The sequence below is a fragment of the Antedon mediterranea genome, chromosome 1 (assembly GCF_964355755.1).
Source record: "Antedon mediterranea chromosome 1, ecAntMedi1.1, whole genome shotgun sequence".
In the NCBI taxonomy this organism is placed as follows: Eukaryota; Metazoa; Echinodermata; class Crinoidea; order Comatulida; family Antedonidae; genus Antedon; species Antedon mediterranea.
Window position 1 is genome coordinate 10887166 of NC_092670.1, and position 19653 is coordinate 10906818.

Consider the following 19653-nt stretch of genomic DNA (forward strand, 5'->3'; position numbering starts at 1 on the left):
ATTAACATAATGACCGTATATAGATAGAATGCCGCTATTACAGTAATTTAATAACTACAGACTATAGTTTTGGAGAGAGAGAGAGAAGAGGAACAGCATTTGACAGTAGTTGAAATAGTGAACTTCCTATTGAGAGTGACCACACGATAATGTAGGTGCATCACATTGGCCAATTGGTGTAGATATGCTAGTTTAAAGTCGCATCCAAAGACATTATTTTTTATCATACGTCCACTACACAGTCACGCATTATGCCTGCGTAGAAATGTATTCTGATCAAGAATGTATAAATTTATGACTTTTGAGCCCATTATTATTTATAATTTATTTAAACGATATTGCTTTTTGTGCTGATAGTTTTTAATTTATTTATACGCAGATTACACCAATAGTAGTCTCACCATGACAGTAAATCAAGAACTAAATAAAGTTTCTTCTTTCAAATAACAAAATATTTGAATACTATACAGAGATCCAGATGAACGTTTTTACTACTTTTTGCTTAAATCTAATAATGTATCACTCAATATACTTACAACAAATGATATCATGTGTAGTAGACAACACATAACAATATTCAAATTATGATTGACAATATTGCTATTTCACAGGTTTCTCATTAAATTTATAGATGAAACACTAACATGGGGGCATTCCAAAGTATATATATATATTTTAAATTGTATAATTTTGCTATTGAAAAAAATGAAAAAATTAGTTTTTTTACATCAATTTAGTCTTTTATTTACAAATCAAAATATTATTCAACCTTTGAAACACTGTTGAAGTTTAGGTCAAGTGAAAATATAAAATTCTTAAAATAATATAAAGTATTATTTATGAAATTAATTATTCAAAGAGTTATAAAGAGAAGCAATAATTGTTAAATGTTATCAAAGTAATTTATTTATTTAAAAAAAGTTATGTTTCGTATAAATAAATCTTCAAGCTATTAACACATTTAAGGCGAATCTTTAAAAATTGACATTGGCATTTGACGTCTGAATTTCTTAGTGGATCCAAGTTGAAACTGAAATTTTCTTCTATCTTTTTTTTGTCTTAATAATTTTGCATCTGATTTATAAAGGTTCACAAAGAAAGAAATCTACCAAGTGAAAAAAAACTTGTTTAAATCTATTGCAATTTAATATCTTTAAGAACAGTTGAAAAGTAAGTTTTGAAAATACAGATTTTGAATCATTATTTCAGTAATATAACACTAAAATGAGGAAAAAAACCCAACCAAAATTTGTCAGAAGTGACAATTATGAATTTTTAAATAAAAATTATGTATGAATATGAATATGAAATTAATAAAGTCACAATTTTAATAAAATATTTGAATATGAACAAACTCGCCATTTCTTGAAGTGCCCTTTTAAACTATAGTAGGCTTAGTCCTAGGAAAAACCTATACCAGCATTTGTTATTTATCCTTTATGAATTTTAAATGGTAAAATAAATTGATACTTGACTCTCTTTTATATTGATAGAAATATTTTTCTATTTTATATATGGATTTAATGGATATTTGGATTTAAGTGATTCCTCTTAATATTTTAGTTCATTACTTTTATGTACTAAACACCTTCAGGAGCCAACAAAATTCAATAGGCTTTTTCCCCAAAACCATGTTTTGTTGAATATTACGTATGTTGTTCATTCCATCAGTACACTAAATCAGAAAATTTAACTCACCCTTTCGATGTAACTAAACTCAGGCTTTTGAATTATGTTGTTTTCAATTGATGCTTCTTCCAGTATTTGCTTACTGATTTGACAAACATGATCTTTCTGGTTATAGTTGACCGACAAGCAGTATGATTTGTCGGAACATTCCAGCAAACAATTTACACGGCTTATATTCTTCAACTCATAACTCCAACCACCAAGAGCCTGCCCCTGGATAACTGTATAGAATGAATTGGTCGAAAGAACGACAATAGGCAGAAGATTAAGAACGACAACCAAAGTTGCAAACGTATGCATTGCGATGTTTTGGAAATACGTATTGACAAAATAAAATGTATGATGTGCCTTCAAATGCAACTTGTCGTACACCATTATTTGTGGTAATAAGGAACTACTGTACGTTTTCATCTTCTGATGTGCGTATTATAGATGTTCCATCCAAGTATAATACAATAGAACTTTGTCTGCACCAATCAAAAAGGTGTTAGTAATAATAAGGTGTAATTACATAACAATGTATGAACAAACTTGATGCTTTTTTTCTAATAGCCTATCAAATTGAACCATCAAATGCATCGAGTTATAGTTTTTTAATTATTATTAAATAAATTAAAGAAATTATCATTAAATCATAACTTAAAGCAAAAGAGGACACATCCATCATTTTATCAGTTGACATAGAGTTCTGCGATGCTGACGTCACAACATTAGGTGGCGCTGCGTGGTTGCTAGCCAACCAAAAAATGCGTTCAACCTGCCCGAGTGACTCCAAGGTCACCACATAAAATGTAAACATATAAAGGATTATTGTCCTTTACTGAATTTTCCTCTTTCAATCTTTATAATATTATATAGTATTATATGGTGATGCTATTAAATGACATAAAATGTAAACATATAAAGGATTATTGTCAAGTTTACTGAATTTTCTTCTTTCAATCTTTATAATAGGATAGTATATGGTGATGCTATTAAAATTCAAACATATTGTAATGTTTGTCTTCCACTTGTCTCTATTCTTAGATATTATTATTTAAAACACGCTCTCTGCATGTAGAATAATAGCATCTGCATAGTTTAGTATCTTGTTTGAAAATGAAGGTTAATGTAGTGAAATGATAAACATTATTACACTACAAATCAATATTTAGAGTAACCATGAGGTGACTTTGGTATTGACACAGAAGGACAGGTGTAAGCTCCTATTTTTCACGCTGCTGCTCTAGCCCGCTACGTCACACGAGATGACTCATTCATTAGATGAAATCAAGCAGCAGTAATAGTACTACACTTTGACATTTTTGTTAAAATGGAAACTCGACTATAATTTATAGGTACAGTACCTGCACCTGTTGAATCCAAAAAACGGCTGGGAAAAGAGTCTAATGACAAATCCCAAAGCATTTCTGGTATTTATGAGTCCCATGATATTACTATAATTCACTGTCAGATAATCATTGAATTGAATTATTATCAAAACAGTCCATTGAAGTTTTTGTTTGTAATAGGATACTTGAAGTATCTAGGCTTGATGAAGTAACCCCCAGACTTGACCTTAGCAATAACAATAAGCAAGCAGCGTTTTTTGTAAGAAATATTCTTGTTTAAAACTGTAATTGGCTGAATCACGATTTAAAAGAATATGTGTGTTTTAATCATTGACAGTACCCAAATGACTACAATTTAATTGTTAAGTTCAAAGTATGGAACCTGCAAAGTAATATTTTCACCCGTATTTTCATTACAGTAAAGTGTTTGTACTGTTTTCTTAATTATCAGTACAATTAAATCAATTAGTGTATGTCCATGGCAAAAGTTGAAATGAACTATGGTGACCAATTAATACAGAAACAGGAAGTTCCTAAGTCCTGTGGGGCTATGTTTGTGTCCAGTTGTGACAGTTTTATCCTAAATTTCGTCAGTCTATCTTGAGATCTGATCGAGAAGCCTCAGAAAAAGGGTATGTTTTACTTTACTTTTGTATTAGATTTGGTTAATTTTATGCTTAGGATTTAGATTTTTTTTTGGCTAAGCTCTTAGACTGAATTGAATTTATATTTTGTAGACTAAGTTTTATTTCTGTTTAACTATTATTTGCTTGTTAACAAATAATTGACGTCACCGTCATGCACAATAATGATTGATAGGCACACACCAGTTAAATTATATATTTACTGCCAAGAAAGGTGTAGTGTAGTGCAGGTTTATCAAGTATCAATTTATTTTGAGCCTTTGTATTTTTTAGTTAAGACTTTTTATGTTGTTATTCTTAGTTTAAGTATAATTTTGAGACTTCATTGCTCAAATGTATATATTTTTAATCTATACATTTAAAGGCACTCTTTAATTAACTTGCATAGTGTAAAGAAGCTGAATCTATAACTTTTTGTTATAATGACCTACAAAATGAGTTTGTCAGTCCTATCAAATATGTTGAAGTATTGCAAAATATTAACTTGATTTATTTTAGGCTGTATGTGGTATATACGAACATGAAATAAGACTTCGTATGAGGCCAGTGCCAAGAGAGCCACTGAGCTGGTAAGACATTAAGATATAATTATTAATTACAAGTTATATAAGTGTAATGTGGTCGTTTTCTAAAGAGAATTGGAAATCCTTTATTTTCACGAATAATTGTATTTTGATATTTAGGCCTATAGTTATGCATTGCTGCTCAAATTTAATTTAGTTTATTAAGTTTATTATATATCCTTAATTACATTTTTTGCATGGAGTTTATTACCTTGTATTATATATTTTCAGTTTTTTCGTTTTGCTGTATTTCTTGTTATTCAAATAAAATCATATGAACCCAACAGTGCTTTGCCGTTTCTTTTTGTGACATCCGACCATGCCCTGTAATATCCCGTATTACTACAAAATGTATTGTAGATGGAGAAGCATTCTATATACTTAAGTTTAGAGTTTACAATTTTTTATTTTCCTTTTCTATTTATACGTTTATTAATATGGATGATATTTCCGAAATAAAAAGAAATTGAATTGAATTGAATTGAATTAACATTAATTAATTTTCCATATGTTGTTTTCACATATCTACCACAGTATTATTTAATACACTGCACTCTCCTCACCTCTGCTGGCTTGATGACAACTTGAGCAAAAAAAACCAACCACCTGACATGTTTTAACTTCAGATGTTGACTTGTCATTATCTAGTTAGGAATCAAAAATTAATATAGTACAATGTTGTATAATATGATCTAGAAATGGATATACAGTATTATAGCATTATAAGATAAAGTTGTTCCTATTCATTCTTAAATCAATATTTGAGTGTCTACTGTATTTTGTTTTCATTAATTTTAAAAGCCAGCAAAACTTCTTTTATCTTGTTTAAAAATCTCAATTATTTCTGTTTTTACCTTTGAAATGTACTTACTTTAATTGTGTTAATTTGATTTTGATAATTTTAAGTTTAATTTTATATTTTCTTTTGTCCATTTATATACTGTATTTTGTTTATATTTATGTAGTTAAGAACTGAACCACTTTGGAAATCAGTACATTGTATTGAAAGTGTATTTCAGAATAAAGAAAGATTAAATAAATTAATTAAAATACAAAATTGAAGAGTCAAGGAATATAGTGTGCACTGGAACCTTTGAAGCATGCAGTCACAAATGAAAAAGAAAACAGAATCTTGTTAATATATTTAAATATACATACTGTTTACTGAGTACGGGCATACTGCTGCGTTGAGACACCGGTTCGAAGTTAAGCAACATTGGGCCCGGTTGCGTTCTGGATGGGAGACCGTCTAGAAATTGCTGCGGGTGCTGTATATACTGGAGAGTGATGGTGTAATGGTAATATCGGACTAGCATGTGATAGGCATAGGTTTGAGGTTATCTGTACCATACTAATTGCATCCTTAGGCAAGATGCTTTACTCTCATTGCCTCATCCTTCGGTAGGCGCTGCACTGCTGGCTGCCGTGGGTCCGTGGAGGGCCTAATCCGAATTTCCTCAGTTTCCAGTTAAGCTTGAGGACAAACCTTTACCTTTACCTTTTACTGTTTCTTCATTCTTGTTTTGTTTGTGTATTTAATATTTAAAATTATAGACGTTTATTGTGTTACTGTTTAATATTTTTTAATGTCCCCTAGTCACTTATTTTCTATCATATTTTTGTACATTTATGCATTTCATTGTCGTCTGGGGAATTGTCTTCTTTTGTAAAGCTTCAAAAGCATCTTAGTAACAGTTCCGACTGGAGAACAACGACTTAGTTAAATATTCTTGTAGTCTTCTGTTGTTCAATTTTTGTAATATTTTGATTTGTGGTGAAAAGAATGTTTACGGTAATCTTAACAATGTCTGTTTTCTGGTGGTGTAATTATAAAGAAGTAAATAATGATTGAAAATAAATTACATAAAATAAATAATTAAATATCCAAATAAATAACATTAAATGTTAACATCAAAATGGTGGCTCAAGTTTATGCTTTGCAGGAGCGACGGGCATAAGGTAGAAACATGAGCAAGAATACTGTACTTACCACCCGTTAGATAATCATTTTTGAAATGGTGCATGTGAGGGCACATGCTGCTGACCACCTGCTGTCTTGACCTCTAAGTGACCTGATTGTGACGTAGGAAAATTGTTTGAGAATCAGTAAACACAGCATTCGGTATTTGCAAAGAAATTGGTCTAAAAACACATTTTTTTAGAAATAAAAGGTGCCCCAGCTCGAACAGCGCTATTATCGGACTTGCAGTTGAGGAGGAGATACCGGAACAAACTTTGGCTTAGTGCTATTATAATATGATGATCAACTAACAAAACATCTTAAACAGCCCTTTTGCTCGAGATTACATATCCAACCTTTCCAGAACTTGGAACCATCCCTCACCCTCAATTTCACTTAAAACCTAAAACCCACTCCAAAAATCATTTCATTGCCCCTGTATTGAACTAATAGTATATTTTTGAATATCTTTAAAAAAAAAGTGACCAATAATCAAATCTGATGTAATAATAAAACAATTAAAGCGTTAAATTTGACTGTTATAAGACAAAGTTTAATGTACCCTACCTAGTGAGTTTACTGGTAAAATTATTAAATAAAGAAGTTAAATTTAATTTTGTTCTTTTAGGCCTGAAGCTGTTCATTGTGGGTGTCTTCCATTGTGTCCTAACCAGCTGGTCAAATCTTATGAGTTCAGAGTTCTCAACTTGCTATAGGCCTAATTGATTTCAGTAGTTTGGATAAAAAAATTCTGTAGTAATTACACAATTTCAATAGTTGTCTACATGTTTCAGAGCATGTACAAAATGAGATTCAGAAAGACTATCACACTGTGATTGTGTTTTGATTGTGTCTTCCATTGTGTCCTAACCAGCTGGTCAAATCTTATGAGTTCAGAGTTCTCAACTTGCTATAGGCCTAATTGATTTCAGTAGTTTGGATACAAAAATTCTGTAGTAATTACACAATTTCAATAGTTGTCTACATGTTTCAGAGCATGTACAAAATGAGATTCAGAAAGAATATCACACTGTGATTGTGTTTTGACAAATTGTAATCTAGAAATGGAAATGAAAATCCAGAACAAGGGCTTTTCGTGGATCGATTGTGGGTCGATGATTTGTCCATCATAAATTTGTGTTTTATTAGGGGTTCTCATAATTGGAAGCCAAATCATAAATTAATATCTCCATTTCCATATATTAGATGGCAGCACTTAAATAAGTAATTCAATATTCAAATATTAAAGATGTACTGTATTGTCCCTTTGATTAATTCAAAAAAACTTTTGAAGTATCATAATAGTTATAAACTTTCACCCAAAATTTTACTAAATTTAACTAAAATACAGACGTTTTTTTGTTAAAAAAGTAACTTTGACTTCCAGTCAAAGTTTTCGATCAAAACATATCTCATAATGCAACACGCTTTTTTGGCTACTCTGTATGCATAATCATAAAACTTCCTCGCGATCTGTGCGAAACACATTCTCAACCGTGACGAGTTGTAAACAATCCTAATTAGCAGCATACTCGTGGTTTAAAATCTTTGTTTATTTTCTTGCTATAATTTTCCAGATGAAATGTAATCAAATTAATTTACCTGTTAATTACGTAAACTTGTTGTTTTTGGCTCAAATTTTTGACCTAAAGTGAATAACTTTAAGGTTTGAGACGTTTCTAGTATAAATTATATTTAGACATACATCACTTCCAACCCATAACACCTCAGTGACAGTTTTTTAAAAATATAGTTTAAAACATTTCCAGTAGAGTTTCAGCCATGTTGATAGGCCTATGACCCACCCCAAACTTAAAATTCAATTCAAATTGAGAGCCTACTACCATTAGCCCAAGCAAAAATCCCCACTATTCCCTTTACCGCAACTCCCCCCTACCCTCCTGACTTTGTGAATTTGTTTAATGTAGTTTAAAACCTTCACAGTACAATTGCAGTCATTTTGATACCCATATGTATGGTTACGTGCAGAAATTTGTATAATGAACAGAAAAACACAAAAAGTGGAAAAAAGGTTGGGAATTTTGACCCATAACTTGTATTCCAGATGGCGGATGATGCTCAAATACAGTTTACAACCTTCCGGTACCATTACGGTCATTTTGATACCCCATATGTGTGCAGTGTAACAAAAATGTGTATAACTAACATACAAACATCAAAGTATCAAGCAGATTAATAAGTTAAATTCATACAAAAAGAATTGATCAAAGTTTTGTTTTTTTCTGAAAGTGATTTTTGACGCTAATACATTCAAAGTTGAATTTTGTAGTTGTTTATTTGCTCTTTAAAGTTTAATACTTTCACTTTACCTTGGAAAATACATTGGCATTCATCTTGTGTTTCTTTATGTCACTAATTTCCTTGATCAAAACCAATTGAATATATATATATAATATACATTCATTGTAAGTTTTTATTTAATTTTTAATCATTTCAAAACTAGATTCAATTTAAAAACTTCAGCAAATATCCATTGAAAATACTCCTAAATTAGATTAAAAATTACTAATTATTATTAATTAAAATATAGGAAATACTGATTTAAGATTAGATATCAATTTGATTTTATTAATTAAAAACAATAATAATAATGTTACTATTGTATTAGCATAGTTTTAAATAATACAATTAATATTGTTTTTACAGAATGACTTATGATTATTTGGTATAATATTTAAAAATGATTAATAATAAAACATTAATTGTTACTAATATTATATAATTTAAAATACAAAATGAAAAATTCCGTTTAATAAATTTTAAACAAATAACAGTTGATATGGCAATATATTTGATTAATATGTTATAACATTTGGATTCATAATAAAATAATTATTCAATGATAAAGCAAAATGATAATTTAAAAGAAACAAAGAAGAATCTAAATTATTAAATAATTACAGATTCTGATTTGTTATGGTGGTCTTATAACCATCATCACTGTTGTCTTAAAAGATCAAAATAGCGATCCCAGTTGATGCCATTGTAATGAGCTGTACCTGGTGTCAGACAAAGCCCATTCAGGTCTGAATCATGAACATTCTTTTATGGGGCTCTTTTAACCATCATCACTGTTGTCTTAAAAGATCAAAATAGCGATCCCAGTTGATGCCATTGAGCTGTACCTGGTGTAAGATAAAGCCCATTCAGGTCTGAATCATGAACATTCTCTTATGGGGCTCTTTTAACCATCATCACTGTTGTCTTAAAAGATCAAAATAGCGATCCCAGTTGATGCCATAGAGCTGTACCTGGTGTAAGATAAAGCCCATTCAGGTCTGAATCATGAACATTCTTTTATGGGGCTCTTTTAACCATCATCACTGTCTTCTTGAGACTGTAGTACCTACTATGGAAATTCCACCAGCTGGTGCCTGTCAAACCCTCTGTACCTGGTGTAAGGTAAAGCCCATTCAGGTTTGAATGATGACAACTATTGTACCACCAAACACCTTTGTTATACTCAGCACAGTTAGTACCGATCCCGCTACCGCTTCTCTTATCATTGTCTCTATCAGACGTTGAAAATTGTTGACCATTGTGGCGTGATGTCAAAGGATCACCTAAACAAACTTCATACATCTTTAAATTAAAATTCATTTTTAAATATTTGTTTTTCTTTCTATTACAAATAAAATAAAAGATATTTGATATAAAAGGGAAAATAAAACACAAATTTATAAACTATTCTTATATATCATATATTCTTTATTTTATTTATTTTTTGTCAGAGTTATTATACTTTAAAAGCAATGCATTTTAATATTGAAAAAAGCCAAAGTTATATGATAAGTAAAAAGTGCGATTAATAAAGTACTACTCCTCCCTTATTCGTTGTAGTATTGAGCTGGAATTTGGCATGAATATACAAAGCCATAGAGCCGGATTTTGAATATCATTGGCTCCTTGTTTAGGGACCACTGACTATAAATCCTATTGAATTAGAACAGGTTATGAATGCGTTGAACGTTGCAACATTTAGTAAGGAATTTAATCGTTATTTTTATCCATATGTATTTTTTAAATAACAAAAAATATAATATAATGTACCACACAGTGATATATTTTCGACTAGTTAGCCGTTATTGAAGAGATAATAAATAGTGAGTTTTGACAAAAAGTTTTGCCGCGTTGATCGGTGGGCTAGGCCAGGCCGAGCTAATCGTTGTCGCTACTTTATTGTTGATTTTCTCAAAATGAAGATTTCCTAAGCTATAAATAGTGACTCGTATGTTTTCATTAGTTTTTTTTTTTTTTTTACTATTTATACAAATTTATATACTGTATTATTTTTATCAATTATTGCAAAATCTTACTTTTCAGCCTTTTGGCTGCCGTTGTATTATTGATTTCTTTTTTATGGATAAATATACATGAAGTGATTTAATAAACCAATTTTAATAAACAACGCCTCATTTTAAAGCTTATTAAACATAGTTTACAAATATAGCCTATAAATATCTTAAAATTTGTTTACACTACGCCGATTTTGTGATGCCATGCCTCAATTCTGTAGTTACTGGTAGTAATTATATTTTGTTCACTCTACGAACCTGTTTGTGCAATTATTTAGAATGCTTGTTTGGATATTAATCATACACATACTGTTGCATTGACTGCCTCATAAATGCCTACTACATTAATCATACACATACTGTTGCATTGACTACCTCATAAATGCCTACTACATTAATCATACACATACTGTTGCATTGACTGCCTCATAAATGCCTACTACATTAATCATACACATACTGTTGCATTGACTGCATCATAAATGTCTTCTACATTAATCATACACATACTGTTGCATTGACTGCCTCATAAATGCCTACTACATTAATCATACACATACTGTTGCATTGACTGCCTCATAATTGCCTACTACATTAAAACAAACTAAAATCAGTAAATGTAGTAACTGCAGTAAATGCAGTTTAATAATTTTAACATGATCTATTGTTGTACTGTGTGTGCATTTGCACATTTAAATATAGTTAGATTCGTTTCAGGCCTGTAAGAAGGAATTGCGAAGTGGGAGGTCCATACCAAAAATGTACTTCATAGACAGTTTACAGAGTACTTTGCATTCAAGGTGATCACCTTTGGGCTTTACATTATATTTGAGACGCGACATCAATTGATAATCAAAAAGTATCAAATGATTATTATTTGTTGTTTAAACTTTTAAATATTGTGGTCTAATTATGACATAACTAGTGAAATTATGGGGCTATTTCACAAAGGCATAGAATTATTTTTTCATGAGGTTCACGTCAATATCATTATTAGAATTGTTTTGTTCTACTTTTCAGATGTTTTTAGAAGCTTTTCTTTTAATGTTTGTCTAATTTCTTTAAGCTAAATTTGATGGAAAGACAGCCTCAAATTATGCTAGAACGCTGCTGTGTCTTGTGACTTTAGCCCTGACTTTAGACCCTGACGCCACCGCTGCTTAGGTACAGTACATGTCTCAAGTTCTTTCCCAGCAGTCAATTTCCTTATCATTTAGCTGTGTTTAATCAGTCATAATTCTAACATTATTTTTATTATCTTTTAAATGTGATAATTGCAATATAAACCCTATATGTGTCCATAGATTATTTTTACTGCAAAGTACTAAGTGTGTATAAGGCCTTAAAAAAAGTACTAAGGGACTATGAGGCCTTAAAAAAGGTTAATTCTTTGTATACTTAATGTGTTTTTAAATGTAAATATAGATTGAATATACTAACCTGCAGTTCCATTGGCAGGCTGAAGGCGCTTGACCTTTGACAAGATCGGCTAAATTTTTAATATATTAACTTTACAATACTTAGTGTTGTATATTCTGGTACAGCCGCTCCATAATCTCTTTGCTTTTCTTCCTTAAGGCCGGTGCACACCAAACGCGAAGCCGCGAATTTCGCGTTAAAAAGTGACGCACGCGGCAGGCGACGGACGCTTCCAGTGTGAACATACAAGCGAACAGTGTACGATAGTCGAATTTCAACTTCAACGCGTTGAAAACGACAGCAGCGAAGGCTTCGCACGCGAATTTTCAAAAGTTGAACCTTGGTCAACTTTTTGAGGCGTCGCGAGCGCGGTTTGCGTTCGTCAACCAATCAGAAGTCAGGAATATCTCTCATCGACGACACCGACGGCAAAAAAATGGTGGCTGACGAGCGAGGTCTTTATGGAAATACTTACCCTTCTTGTCTTTACGATAAGGGAAGTAAGTCATACACAGACAGAAACATAAGGATTAATGCATGAAGACAATAATTTCAGACAAACATCTGTGTAGAAGAATGCCAGAAAAACTAGGCCTAAAACGCGTCAGAGATCAATTTGTAAAGTGAGTTGGCAAGCCTATTTCTAGCCTAGGCCTACCTAAGTTTAGGCAATACTAGGGCCTAGCTAGGCCTACCTAGCCTAGGCTACATATACCCTAGTAGGCTAGGCCATGCCAAGTAGTACTTATAGGCCTACATAATACTTACTAATCCCTACTAGTCTACTATGAGCTAGGACTAGCCTACTTATTATTATTAATTAATATTTATAGGCCTAATATTTAGTTGATTTAGTGTTGTAAAGGCTAGGATAGGCCTAGTAGTAGTAATATTAATACATAAATACTGTTGTTTTTTTTTTTTAGGTCAATTAGATGAACATTGATAAATGGGATCCTTCAGGCTATTACCAGCGTTACAAACTCCACCAATGACCAAGCTAGTAGTTTAAGCGGCCAGTATATTATTGCCATGGAATTAAGAGCAATTGCTCCTCAAAAACGTGGACTGGCAATTATGAGGCTGATACAGGTTTGTATAGACTTTTTTCAAATGGGTATGTCAGTTGGTGACATACATTGGCCAGAAAAAAATGATTTGAGCAATATGCCTTACTATAGCAATTTTTTAATACTTGTTTCATTTTTTTAAAATAGAAAATGGAAGAGATTAAGGAGGAGTTGGACTGTAACTAGTATTTATTAAGTGGTTATAGAAGGAAAGCTGAACTGAATGTCTTTTTTTAGCAATAGAGAACACATGGAAATATATGTATATGTTTTGTTATACTCCAATACTAAAAAAATAGTCAAATTGGCTGCCAGCTAATGGAATTTTTTTCATTTTATAAGTGAAAACATAAGTTTTGTTGAGTTTTTTTCTATGTAAGTGATTAACTTTGTTAAAACTACAAAATGGCCTATTCAAATTTGATTTTAATCATCTTCATTTTTCATGATTCTATGGGACAATACATCTTTAAGTTTAGTGTCATTTTTTGGACAAGATATATTGTCTTCCTGAAAATATAATTTAAAACATTTTCGTTGTGTGTGTAATACAGTATACAGTAACACTTTAGGGTTAGTTATTCACTTTTAACAATAATAATATTTCTTCAATTTTCATTTTTTTTTTTGGGATGATACCTTTTAAATTTATTATTTTGATATTATTTTGCGAAAGTATTCAGGAGTAGTAAAAAAGAAAATCTGGTTGATATTTAATGATACCTTTAAAAACAATGATTCACTATTTCAATAAGTGTATTTATGTGAAAAAGTCATAAGATAATATACAGTGTAATGATTAATTATTTAATGATACCTTTAAAAACAATGATTCACTATTTAAATAAGTGTATTTATGTGAAAAAAAAGTCATAAGATAATATAAAGTGTAAATATGAGTTTGGGATATTTATTACATTTAATCAAATGAGAAAAAAACTGTATGTTTTGTCATGAATAATATAATATTTAATAATAATTAGAAAATGAATGTGAAAACTTTACATTAATATATAGGCCTATACTATAGTTTATTTTATTTATTTATTTATTCAATTTCTGCCATAAACATAAGAAGACAAAACAATTATAAAAGGAGGCACAGAAAGACCAAACAGGTGCTAACACCTATGCTATAGTAGGTCAACCCATGGAGATCCCAGTTCGTGTTTATATGAAATGTTTTATATGGTTATAAAATGTTGTTGCAATGTGACTGTAATTATAATTGCACCTCTGTTGATTGGTAGGCTGACGCTGCAAAAGATATTTGTAACACCACTAATAAATATACTCAGCAGATCACATGTACGTGTAATCAACAATAAACGCTTTAATTCTTGTAACTGTATTGATATTGGATACATCTTCTTCTGTCCTTGTGATACGATGTTTGACTGCTTGTTAATATACACACAATCATGCACATTTCAGGCTTTGGAAAAGGATAACATTTTCCCACCAAAACCAAACACTGTGATTGGTTTAACCAGGGAAGAGTTAAATTACATTTTAATTTAACTCTTCCCTGGTTTCACTTACAATATTCATTGTATGCAGATCCAACCTGGAACACCCTAGCAATCGCGCCGAATCAGCACATCGTGACGCGTTTAGTGGGAACCGACAAGAAAAACTAATAGACGCATGACAATTCAACTTCCAAAGCGATCCGTCAAATGACGCGTGACGCATGACGCTTCGCTGCTTCGCGTTCGGTGTGCACCGGCCTTTATATCTATATTTTTAAATTTATACTAACAAATATCTTTTTATTAATATAATAATAATAATAATATATCAAAAATTTATTAAATAATATTTATCGCATAATACGCAATCTACGATAATTTAATTAATTGATATAACACATTTATTAAATACATAACATCATTTGAATAAAAAGAACAAATCACATATCTACACATAATCATAACATCGTATACTCTATCTCTAACAATTTATTCAATCTTCTATCGACTAAAGCCGAAGTATAGTCGTTATCTCGGGACCGTTCTATGGCCACCACCAGGTAGGCTTACTTCATTAAGGCTTCTATGAATGGATGTACTGGTTGGGAGCAGGAACGCTAGTAGACCAAACCCAGTACCGTTTTGATTACGATCAATCGGGAAATTACCTCACGAGGGTTTTCTACATCGAGCAGTTATTGGCTATATGGCAGTATTCAAGTAATTAAAGTGTTAAATAGCATTTAATCCAATTTACATTTAGGTAAACTTAGGGTTCAAAGTATCATACAATAAGAAGATCATTACGAATGTTACGAGGTATTTTAAAAATTTATATTATATAAAATAAAAAAAAATTTAATTTCAAATATTATCATTATTATTACTTACTGGTTTTAGTAGAGTTCTTTCAAGTTCTGTCTGAATGTTTGCCTTTTCTTTAATTTAAATGTATAATTACTGTATACATAAATGAAGTATAATGATCCCTACATTGTTATTTAGGATGTGGATAAAGATAATTATGTTATTATCTAAGTGCTATTAATTTTATGATGCCGTTCGATTGTGTTGATTATTATATTACTAAAAATATTACTCTAATTGAGCTCGGGTGAGGTCTCTATTCCTATCATTACATCTGCAGCTTTATCAGTATTATGAAAACCATTTTTGCCGGCATCCAGTTCTCTTACTAAATGTGGTACTTGGGCCGGTATTATTTCTTGCTCTCATTAATGCCGGCCCGATTGAAGATTCAAATAATATGTCGACCCACTCTTGGTGAAGTTGTTCCCAGAAACTCTTTACCTATTACGTAGTCCCTTCTGGAAAATTTGAATGAATGGTGTTTGCTTATTTAAAAATGGCAAAAGATATACCAAATCCTTTAAAAATTATAGACAAATTTCTTTCCTTTACTAAATTATGCATTCCCAACTTTATGATTATTTGATAGCTAAGTTAAATATTCTGAATTAATATCATCAATATGATTTGCAAAGGTCACTCAACTGCTCATGCTGTCTTCTTAATAATACTTTTATTGAACATAGAGCAATATTAGCGTGAAAGCTCATATATATTGGTGTATATATCAAATAATTATTTGATTGAGAAATTTGTTTGATGTAATTAACCATTCTATTTTAAATAAGAACATGCGAAAATTATGGTATTAAAGGCACTCCTTTAAGCATTTGCTTCTTGAGTTAGTTGGATGGCAGAAACAATTTGTCTCTATCCAATCATTTAAATCATCGACCGAGGATATCACTTGTGGGTGTCTCCTCACCCCAATTTTATTTTTACGTTAATGACCTGACTAATGTCAGTGAGAAGTTTAAGTGATATCCTTCGCCGACGATACTACTATTTTATTTATCTTCTTGTTGACATTTTATTTAATACTTTTAATTATGAATTGTCTAAATTTAATGACTGGTTTCTTTAAATTCTAAATTCTTTTAAAGCTCAGGTACAGGCATGAATTTGAAATATAATATCGGGTTAATTGTACATAAATCAAATATTTGTAACAGAAATCAAAATGAAAAAAAACAAAGACATGACAATTCGGTGCTTACTGATTTTGTATTGTGTTTCTTTTCGGTGTAAAATCGTGTTTTTCTTTGCTTATTCAAATTTTGATGATTATGCTAATAATACAATTATACTTTTGCATAATATAAATCTAAAGTATAAACAGCTAATAATTATACTGTATTTATTTTTGCCTTAATTGTTGTTTTTGCATTGAAATTAATTAGAAAATTAAGACAATTTGATCCTTAAGGTATTTTTTTTGTCGATTAAAAATATTATTTGCTAATTATAATTTTGCTGATTATGCTAATTATAATTTTGCTGATTATGCTAATTATAATTGTGCATAATTAAAAATCTAAATAAATAAGAGTGAGTTAATGGTTTTTACCAATATCGTTATCTGTGCATATTTTATGTTCGCATGGTAATCGAATTTTGCTTGGAATAAGATATTAAAAATCTACCGGAAGAAAATGTTGTAATTTTATGATTTTGAATATAAACAGGTTGTTAAATGTATGTTTTCCATGTGTCTTTATTATGAAATATTACAATATATGTCTGGGCATTTTATATCGAAAAGGCATTATTTTCGCGAATGTTAAATGTATGTTTTTCGTAGGTATTTTATATTATAAAATATGATTATTTTCGCGAATGATAAATGTGTTTGTTGCATTAATATTTTATATTTTAACAAAGGTAATTGTTTTTTGTTTGTTTGTACTTTGTACACTTATTTTATAGTATTACGGTACTGTAATATCTGTTTGTTCCAAATAATATTGAATTCCGGCATGATTACATTGGTTGTATATGGTTTACCAATCTACATATAGTAACACCTTTGGGCCACAGCGAAGTGTCCCCTTAATAGGAGTGTCCTTTAAATAGGATTTGGCTAAAATGTTAAAAATTTACCTTTCATATTTCACGAGAAATTGTCCCCTTAATAGGAGTGTCCTTTAAATAGGATTTGGCTAAAATGTTAAAAATTTACCTTTCATATTTCACGAGAAATTGTCCCCTTAATAGGAGTGCCCTTTAAATAGGATTTGGCTAAAATGTTAACATATTGCCATTTATTTATTGCACGAGAAAGTGTGTTATTAGGGGTGTTGAAATGGTGGGCGTTCTACTGTAGTATGGTTTCACGTTGAAAGATATAGAAAAAGTGCAGTCCCATATACCTTATCTCGCTTCTAAATGAATAATATCAATAATAATATTTAGAATATGTAAATATCCTTGTAATTTAGCTTTGGCTGCAATGACGATATTGGAAATAAATGAAATGAATGGAAAAAATGAAATGAATAATGATTTTAAAGCATAAGCCTGCAATATGCCTGTATATGTTACACAAATTAATCCTCTAGTCAATTATAAGGGAATAAATTTCAATTGTAATGAACTCTGATTAAATGAACTTCTACATAAAATCAATGTTTTATTTTATGTCAGAGCTACGTGCCGAAAAATAAATTTGCGACTACATAAATTCTAGCAGATCGTGATTAGATTAGCCCTTTGAGGTAAACAAGTGGAGAAAAGTAACTTGTATTCTCATTCAATAAACCATTATTAAAGTCATGTACGACTATTACAAGACCAACTACCAAGAGAAACATAATAACAATCGCCAAATTGTAAACCTGGTTTAATGAATGCCGAGCTGGATGAAGTGATTTTGTCTGTTTTGCGTAAACAAAGAATTAAAGATGGTTTTAGTCGCGGATAATGTCTTTATTTTTACTTTGAATTTAAGCATCGAGCAAGGAAAGGCTTAAATAATAAATAGATGTTTTTATTTAGAACGTCTGCAAGATTGAAAAGTCGGCGAGTCCATTTTAGCCTTAAAGCAACACGTAGAGAAAAGAACAAATTAATGAATAAACCATGGATTATTACATACAAACCATCATGATTAAAGGTACACTATCAAACTCGTTTGACAAAAATAGTGTGATGTGCCCAAATATGGCAGAGATATGCCCAAATATGGTAGTGATATGACATCATCATGTCCATATATGGTCACATCATCACATTTTGTTGTCACATAAAGACAGAGCTTTAGTCCTACTATGTTATGTTCTAATGTATCTATACCGGTACTATACAAGTTTGTTTATTACACCGACGTGGATGTGATGCTGAGACTGAGAATATAATTGTTTTTTGTCCAGAATAAATGTTCATCTTAAATCTTCGTGTTTAAAATTGCTATTGTTATTATAAAAATATAACCTCTTTGCAACATTAATTTCAAGCTCAGTTGTTTTTTTTGTTGAAAATATTTATATTTCGTAATAAATTATATAGAAACTAAACTCGAAGCTCCCTTTAATAAATCGGTGCCTAAAAACATCGCTCATATTTTATTCAAATCAAGCAAATTGCGTCATCGGTATTATAACAACATCGGTTATTTTTTTCCGAGACTGTTTTATCATAAACCACAAACACGGCATATTGGCTGAGACAATTATTTTGATACTACACAGAGACTTAAGAATAAGCATACAACATCATTTTCTGGCATGTTGGGAAAGAATGAATGGAACAAAGGTATAGGGTTGCTACTGTCATTCTCGCGTTCAAAAAATCGTTTTTAATTTCTATGCGCCCGTAAACTATGCCTCCATAATTTTAGCGAGGACAACATTTAAAAGACGCGCGCGTTCACATTCTGATGAATTTAATTTACCGCGCGTGTAAAAGAATTTTACAGACGTGCGCGTTCAAATGCTTATAAAATTCGTTCGTTTGTACGCATGTATCTCCTTCTTGGTGTACAAGTTCACACCGTATAATCAGTTTTACTTGTACTGGATTGTATTCTTATGTAGTATAAACATTGCTATGAAACGCTAATTCGGTTTTTTGAAATGATAATAATGTTTTTGTTGTTGAAACCAGGTTGTTTATGCATATTGCTGTTTCATTGATATTTCTTTAAAGAGTTTCTTTACCTTCTAACATAACATTTTTCACCGTTGATTTCTGTTACGTAATAAGTTTTATCGTTGAATGAAGGGTTGTCCGCTATGATCTTCCCGAAACGAAGTTTACCTTAGATATGGAAGATGTTTCTTTTTCTCATTTGATGATCTATTTGTTGATGATCTGTCTCTGAT

At 30.8% G+C, this 19653-nt stretch overlaps 1 long non-coding RNA gene across 1 annotated transcript; it reads left to right on the forward strand.

Moving 5' to 3' along the window:
• The first annotated feature begins 12110 nt into the window (after nt 1-12110).
• LOC140046410 (uncharacterized) lies at nt 12111-13352 on the forward strand. Its single transcript, XR_011844782.1, has 3 exons — nt 12111-12545; nt 12849-13014; nt 13140-13352. It is a non-coding gene; the product is annotated as an uncharacterized lncRNA (long non-coding RNA).
• Nucleotides 13353-19653: the final 6301 nt, after the last annotated feature.